The sequence below is a fragment of the Pristiophorus japonicus genome, unplaced genomic scaffold (genome assembly GCF_044704955.1).
Source record: "Pristiophorus japonicus isolate sPriJap1 unplaced genomic scaffold, sPriJap1.hap1 HAP1_SCAFFOLD_262, whole genome shotgun sequence".
NCBI classification, from domain to species: domain Eukaryota; kingdom Metazoa; phylum Chordata; class Chondrichthyes; family Pristiophoridae; genus Pristiophorus; species Pristiophorus japonicus.
Genome location: NW_027252362.1, coordinates 91,445 through 99,005, shown reverse-complemented (window position 1 = coordinate 99,005; position 7,561 = coordinate 91,445). Strand labels below are relative to the sequence as shown.

At 44.3% G+C, this 7,561-nt stretch overlaps 1 non-coding gene across 1 annotated transcript; it reads right to left on the bottom strand.

Moving 5' to 3' along the window:
- Positions 1-6,109: 6,109 nt before the first annotated feature.
- On the bottom strand, positions 6,110-6,183 carry trnan-guu (transfer RNA asparagine (anticodon GUU)). Its single transcript has one exon. It is a non-coding gene; the product is annotated as a tRNA-Asn (tRNA).
- Positions 6,184-7,561: the final 1,378 nt, after the last annotated feature.

The window sequence follows — 7,561 nt, the reverse complement described above, 5'->3', positions numbered from 1 at the left end:
TCCAAGTCAGCATGGATTTGTGAAAGGGAAATCATGCTTGACAAATCTTCTGGAATTTTTTGAGGATGTTTCCAGTAGAGTGGACAAGGGAGAACCAGTTAATGTGGTATATTTGGACTTTCAGAAGGCTATCGACAAGGTCCCACACAAGAGATTAATGTGCAAGTTAAAGCACATGGGATTGGGTGTAGTGTGCTGACATGAATTGAGAACTGGTTGTCAGACAGGAAGCAAAGAGTAGGAGTAAACAGGCACTTTTCAGAATGGCAGGCAGTGACTAGTGGGGTACCGAGGTTCTGTGCTGGGGCCCCAGCTGTTTACACTATACATTAATTATTTAGACGAGGGGATTAAATGTAGTATATCCAAATTTGCGGATGACACTAAGTTGGGTGGCAGTGTGAGCTGCGAGGAGGATGCTATGAGGCTGCAGAGTGACTTGGATAGGTTAGGTGAGTGGGCAAATGCATGGCAGATGAAGTATAATGTGGATAAATGTGAAGTTATCCACTTTGGTGGTAAAAACAGAGACAGACTATTATCTGAATGGTGACAGATTAGGAAAAGGAGAGGTGCAACGAGACCTGGGTGTCATGGTACATCAGTCATTGAAGGTTGGCATGCAGGTACAGCAGGTGGTTAAGAAAGCAAATGGAATGTTGGCCTTCATAGCGAGGGGATTTGAGTACAGGGGCAGGGAGGTGTTGCTGCAGTTGTACAGGGCCTTGGTGAGGCCACACCTGGAGTATTGTGTACAGTTTTGGTCTCCTAACTTGAGGAAGGACATTCTTGCTACTGAGGGAGTGCAGCGAAGGTTCACCAGACTGATTCCCGGGATGGCGGGACTGACCTATCAAGAAAGATTGGATCAACTGGGCTTGTATTCACTGGAGTTCAGAAGAATGAGAGGGGACCTCATAGAAACGTTTAAAATTCTGACGGGTTTCGACAGGTTAGATGCAGGAAGAATGTTCCCAATGTTGGGGAAGTCCAGAACCAGGGGTCACAGTCTAAGGATAAGGGGTAAGCCATTTAGGACCGAGATGAGGAGAAACATCTTCACCCAGAGAGTGGCGAACCTGTGGAATTCTCTACCACAGAAAGTTGTTGAGGTGAATTCACTAAATATATTCAAAAAGGAGTTAGATGAAGTCCTTACTACTAGGGGGTTCAAGGGGTATGGCGAGAAAGCAGGAAGGGGGTACTGAAGTTACATGTTCAGCCATGAACTCATTGAATGGCAGTGCAGACTAGAAGGGACGAATGGCCTACTGCTGCACCTATTTTTCTATGTTTCTATGTTTCTATAACTTATTAAATACTAGTTGATATTGGCTGTGAAAAAGATATTAATTTAATTTGGAAAAGGAAAAAAAAATTGGAGGAGGTAAAAGGCTCTCTCCATTGATAATGATTTTAAATTACGAGAAAGTTTCACTGCAGTTTGAAAAGATTTCCAGGATAGACGTTATTAATCAAGAAAAGTCCCGAACAGTCTAAACAAGCAGGAGGTTTTGAAAATAACAAGGAGAAAAGATCTAAGCTATGCGAACTCAGCAAAGAGAGAAATAAAACACAAGATTTGCCCATTGAACGGGACTGTTAAAAAAAACCCGAAATGTTGGCATGTTAACAGCTTGTGTGAATATTGGATTTCAGTAAACAAAATAGCTATTAAAAATGTGTGTTCTTATTTCAACAAAAATCTTTGGCAAGTACTTGAATTAGATGTTAAGCAAAAAAATTGGAGTTTAATCTAAAATGCTGCCTTTCCCGATGAGAAGATTTTTATTGTGACCACTTTACGAATGATTTCTGCTGTTTTAACCGATTCCTAATTTCTAAGAAAGTTTTGAAGGCACAAAGATTTGGATGATTACGCGAAGTCACGTAATGACATCAGGCCTTCTTACAAACCTGTAAAGGAGTTAACCCTTTCCATTGACAGCTATTTTACACTGGACCTTACTAATTTGAATTTCTTTCTAAAATAGTGAAGACTCACCTGACAGACAGTGGAAATGGTGGGATAGTCAGAATAAAAATAAAACAGAACTAGCTGGTCAAGAGTTAAAAGCTAAGATAAATAAGCTGGAAGAGATTTTAAAAAACAGGACCAGACGGATAGTGCAATGTGCAGCCAAAGCACCATCACCTGTGGCAATCGAGCCAATGTATCCCACTGTGGGTCGGTGTAGTCCACAAGACACAACTGTATCAACTATAGGGTTTTGTTTATTTTGACTGACGAAATATGCATTCCAGCAGCCAAGGACTGGAGCAAGGACAGAACTTATTTTAACGCGTGGCTGCAAATGAATCCGGATAACAATAGAGTATGTGTGCGATGCTCCACGGGTACAAGAAACAGTTGCATTAGACGAAGGGAGGCCGGGGGGGCCCGATGAATGTACCTTTGGAATAATTTGCGCGCCTCCTGCCCAGCCACAACCGTTAGTCACCCACAAAGAGGGTGTGGGGCTGTGTGGATACTATGAGGAGGTAGAGGCTGCCGCAATATCGTTGTATGTATGCTTCTCACCCCCTCCGACACCGCGCCCCATAAGAACCACCACACTGCCCATGGAATTGTCATGTCCAACAATTACAAGGGGACCGGAAAATGGGATTGTGCTGTCCAACGAGGGTGAACTATTGTCTGATAATGTTAAGCATGAAATTGTGCCTGTCCTGATCAATATCTCAGGTATACAGGTGCTGGAATATTGTACAGAACAGGCAAGAAATATATATAATGTATTAAGTAAAGTTGTAATGCAGCAGGCTGCCGATACCATGGGTGCCAGTAGATTCCGAGGACAGGAGCCAGTTCATAGGACTAAGAGGGAAATAGTTAATGATGTTGCGACCGGTTTTAATGCCGGAACCTCCATAGTAAACTCACTGGACATACAAAGGCTAAATGAAAGGGTGGAACAGCTTAAAGGGGTGATGAAGGGATTATTAGAACGGGCAGAGCGGACTCAGGAAGGTCAATCCGAATTTGGAAGAGAGGGTGCCGAAATCCAATTGGATGGCTTCTCGGTCCTGGAAGCTCAGGCAAAAACAATCAATCACCTTTTCGACAGAGAGAGAGAAGATACCGCAAAACTGACACAGGGACAACTCTGTCACGCTTATGGCCTATGGATGGTGGGACAGATACGGCACAACCACGATCATATCCAGACTGGATAGACAGCCCACATCTGGCTCAGTTGGCCAAACTGAAGGGGACACTGGGTAATTGCACTCTGAAAGGACTAACCAGAGTATGCCCAGTGATCCCAAACTGCCGAATGAGCAAAGCTGCCGGAGTGGGAATAGCCCTGATGATACCGATAGTCACACAAGATTCAGGACCGTTTCCCCTTTATCAACTGTAGAATATCGGGATCATACGGGAAAAGACCTCCCTCCATTACTATCTGACCGCAGCCCCTGCAGTCCGCAGAGGCAACACACTCTATGGGATCCCCCTGACGGGATGCAAGCAGACGGGTGACATTACGGTGTGCCCTCACCCGGTGGGGCAGGGAGAACTAGTCGAATGTGGATTTAATCCAACCGATGGATGTGTATTGGAAATAGTACCTGCCCCCACACATTTTGCCAGAACAGGTTATGGGGGCAAAGGGAAATACTATGTCTCTACCACGGCACATTCATATCGGTACAATGGCTTACAATGCCAGATCTCGCAACCAAACTTTTGCTTCACAGCCCTACGACCTCACAATAGGACAAGCCCGTATTATCCAGGTTAGACACCGAGGCCCAAAATCATTAACGCCATCGATCAGCTCCACGATCACCTGCAGGATTATGACGAGCCAGAGCAGGCCCCTATCCCACATTTAGTTGCAGTATTAAGGGGACTAAGACTCAGAGTAGGCCAGTGTGTCAGACTCTACCACCAACTACAGACAAAGATTGAAATACTGGAGAAGGATACTGCCCAAGAGTTACAAAACCAGAGTTGGTGGAGGAGGGTCTGGGACTGGGGCATGAACGTAAACATCCACCCCTGGATTGGATTAATATCACACATACTGGTAGGGATACAGCTGGTCTTTGCACTAACATGGAGAGTCATGGCCTGTCGATCCTGCAGGTATTATGCACGACAAAGCAGTATCAGAACAAGGGCTCAAGTAAATAAAGTGACTTGTCCAGCAGAGGGACAGGGAAATCTGAACTATATCAATTTGATCAAAGCAACTGGGACTTCTGACACCACGTGACTGGTCAGCACGTTGTGACAGGAAGAACCGGGTGGTACATAAAAATATAAGTCGAGTAACAAATTATGTTGTCGGTTAAAGGAGATTAGGATTAGTCCATTACCGAAAGGGGGGATTGTTGTAGGGCAAAGGCAAAGGCACCTGCTGAATATATGTCTGCATATATGTATGTGTAAAATTGTAACCAGATACAAAATGGCTGCCAGGGATTCTGCAAAGCACTTGGGGAATTCAGCAAACAGTTAGCTTGACTACATTTTTGGGTAGCTGATGACACTGCAGTTCCGTGTACAGGAACACTGGAAAGAGCGAGCTCAGCAGAACGTCCTTAATCAACAAACCACAGACAAGATGTCCCAGCAGAATACTGAACAAAGAAATTCCTGTGACTGTGTGAGGATAAGGTGGTTTGGTGCAGACAGAACCCAAGGACAGTAGAGATAAGGGGATCTGGAGAATCTCACGAGGCCATGAATAAGCCCCAGCTAAAACATGAGGTGATCACACAGTCCCCTGGTGCCTGGGGGCCAATTCCATTGTCCCAGTGGAATCGATTTGTAATTTATAGTCCTTATGATTGGATTGTGTCCAGCTGACATGGGCTAATTAATTGTAATGAACCGTTGTAAAACATATAAATATCGATGAATTTCTTTGTTCGGTGGAGTGGAATGCCTGGAGTTGGACCAGAGGCTCTCTCCCCGCCTGTGTAATAAAGGCCATTTTGGGATTGGAACCGACCCCGAATGTCGAGTGATTCTTCCAGAAAAAGATTTGTGCTAACATAACCCGTGCTGTACCAGCCCTGGGAGAGATTGATGGGAAAGTGTAGAGGGAGCTTTACTCTGTATCTAACCCCGTGCAGTACCTGCCCTGGGAGAGATTGATGGGACAGTATAGAGGGAGCTTCACTCTGTATCTAACCCCGTGCTGTACCAGCCCTGGGAGAGATTGATGGGACAGTGTAGAGGGAGCTTTACTCTGTATCTAACCCCGTGCTGGATCTGTCCTGGGAGATATTGATGGGACAATGTAGAGGAAGCTTTACTCTGTGTCCAACGCGTACTGTACCTGCCCTGGGAGGCTTTGATGTGACTGTGTAGTGGTAGCTTTACTCTGTATTTAACATTATTGTCCTTTTTTAATCCACTTGTTTCACACCGAAACAAATCGTAACCATGATGTGAATTTAACGCCACGTGATTCTTTGAAATCATCTTTAAATGATTGGGTAAAACCACTTCTTATGCCACCGAAAAACAGCTTTGATTCCAGGTCTTGGCGATAAATTTTATAACACCATTTTTAAATTCAAAACCTAATAAAATTGACGACATGCAGCCAACGTGCAAAAGTAAGAATTATTTTAATCACCGTTAATTAGCCGATAACCTTCTTCAGAATGAAATAAATAATAATATAATTACTGAGGAACAGTGGTATCTTCAATCATTCATTTTCTCTTTACATGTGATGAAGTTTTATCCTTATCTCATTTACACGCTGTATGAGAATGGTTTAAAATTGTAAAACCATTGATTGTGTGTGTGCCGATTCTTAATAGGAGGAGCACTTGAGACCGTAGTTCCAGTTCTTTCTCTGTATCAATAGAATCAATTTCCACCAGTTTCTTTAAACCCAATAACATAATTTATTTCGAGTGGGCTGGATGGAGGAACATGATCCATGTAAAAAATTGTTATCGTTTTACTTGAACTGAATGCTCATAAAATATTGGAGTGGGAACTAATTGGATAATAGCACAGCTGGCAACATTTGCGGAACAGATTCGTGCAGCCAAAACGCACAATGACAACCTGGGACTGTGCGGCACCGAATACTCGGGGAAAAACAGTTAAACACTTCGTCCCTGGGTGGGCTCGAACCACTAATCTTTCGGTTAACAGGCGAACGCGCTAACCCATTGCGCCACAGAGACTGATGGAAGCAAAAGGTTCAAGGCATCCCAAACCAGGGTGTCAGACAGTTAAAGCTTCAGATTGCTCTGACCGGGATGGAACTTGTCCACTCTCAGTGGTCCGTTTCACAAATAAATGGAGGGACATTCATTGTGGATGCGTGGAAACAGTCTGGTCCCGCACACTGCAGACACTTCCATGTCACCGCCAACCAGCTCTCCCGCAACCGGTGTGATCTACCTTCCAGCCTTCCGGTGCCTTGTCTGTGACAAAGTATTCTGATTGTCTCGAAGCCGGTGTTAGGTTTGAATTCCTTTTCAGCTCCTGACTGCGGATATTCCTGTGATTAAACAGGAACTAAATGCTAACAGGGACAGTTGGATTCACCGTTTCTTTGCTTGGTGAAATTTCAAAGATTGAAAGCGACACACATCAACCCCAAACCTCCCGTGAGATGGAAGCCCAGTTGTTGTTTCAAGCTTGAATGCCGGAACAAGCAGAACTTATTCAAAGAAAGTCCAAGTCCCTGAGACGCCTGATTATTTGCACCAAACTCCTTTGCAAAGATTTGAGGTTCGTGTTTGGTGATCTGGGTACATCTTTTCCCAAACTACAACACGTCAAACATAACTCAACGGCCTTAAAGCGCTTTGGGGTGACATGAGTTCCTGAAAGGCACTGCAGAAATGGAAGTCCTTCTTTGCAAAAGTTCGATGCAATTTCAAAATTTGCGAGCAATATCAGGGCTCCTCTGGGATCCCTCGTAAATTTCAATGAACAACTCCGAAGGGAGAATCATAGCCCGAGACCAACGAGCCAACTGTTTGACAGACGTGAAGATAAGGTGTAACCATGATCAAAGCGTTTTTGTGTGTGTCGCTATTCAGAACATAAGAACTTAAGAACTAGGAGCAGTAGTAGGCCATATGGCCCCTCGAGTATGCTCCGCCATTTAATATGATCATGGCTGATCCGATCATGGCCACATCCCTGCCACTTCCCCATAAGCCTTATTCCCTTATCAGTTAAGAAGCTTTCTCTGTCTTAAATTTATTTAATGTCATGGCTTTCTCAGCTCTCTGAGGCAGTGAGTTCGGCAGATTTACAACCCTCTGAGAGAAGAAATTCCTCCTCATCACAGATTTAAATGGGCGGCCCTTTATTCTGAGATGATGCCCCCTAGTTCTAGTCTTCCCTATCAGTGGAACCATCCTTTCTGCATGCACCTTATCAAGCTCCCTCATTACCTGATACATTTCGATAAGATCACCTCTCATTCTTCTGAATTCCAATGAGTATAGGCCCAACCTACTCAACCTTTTCTCAAAAGTCAACCACTCAACTCCGGAGTCAACCCAGTGAACCTTCTCTGAACTGCCTCCAAAGCAAGTATATCCT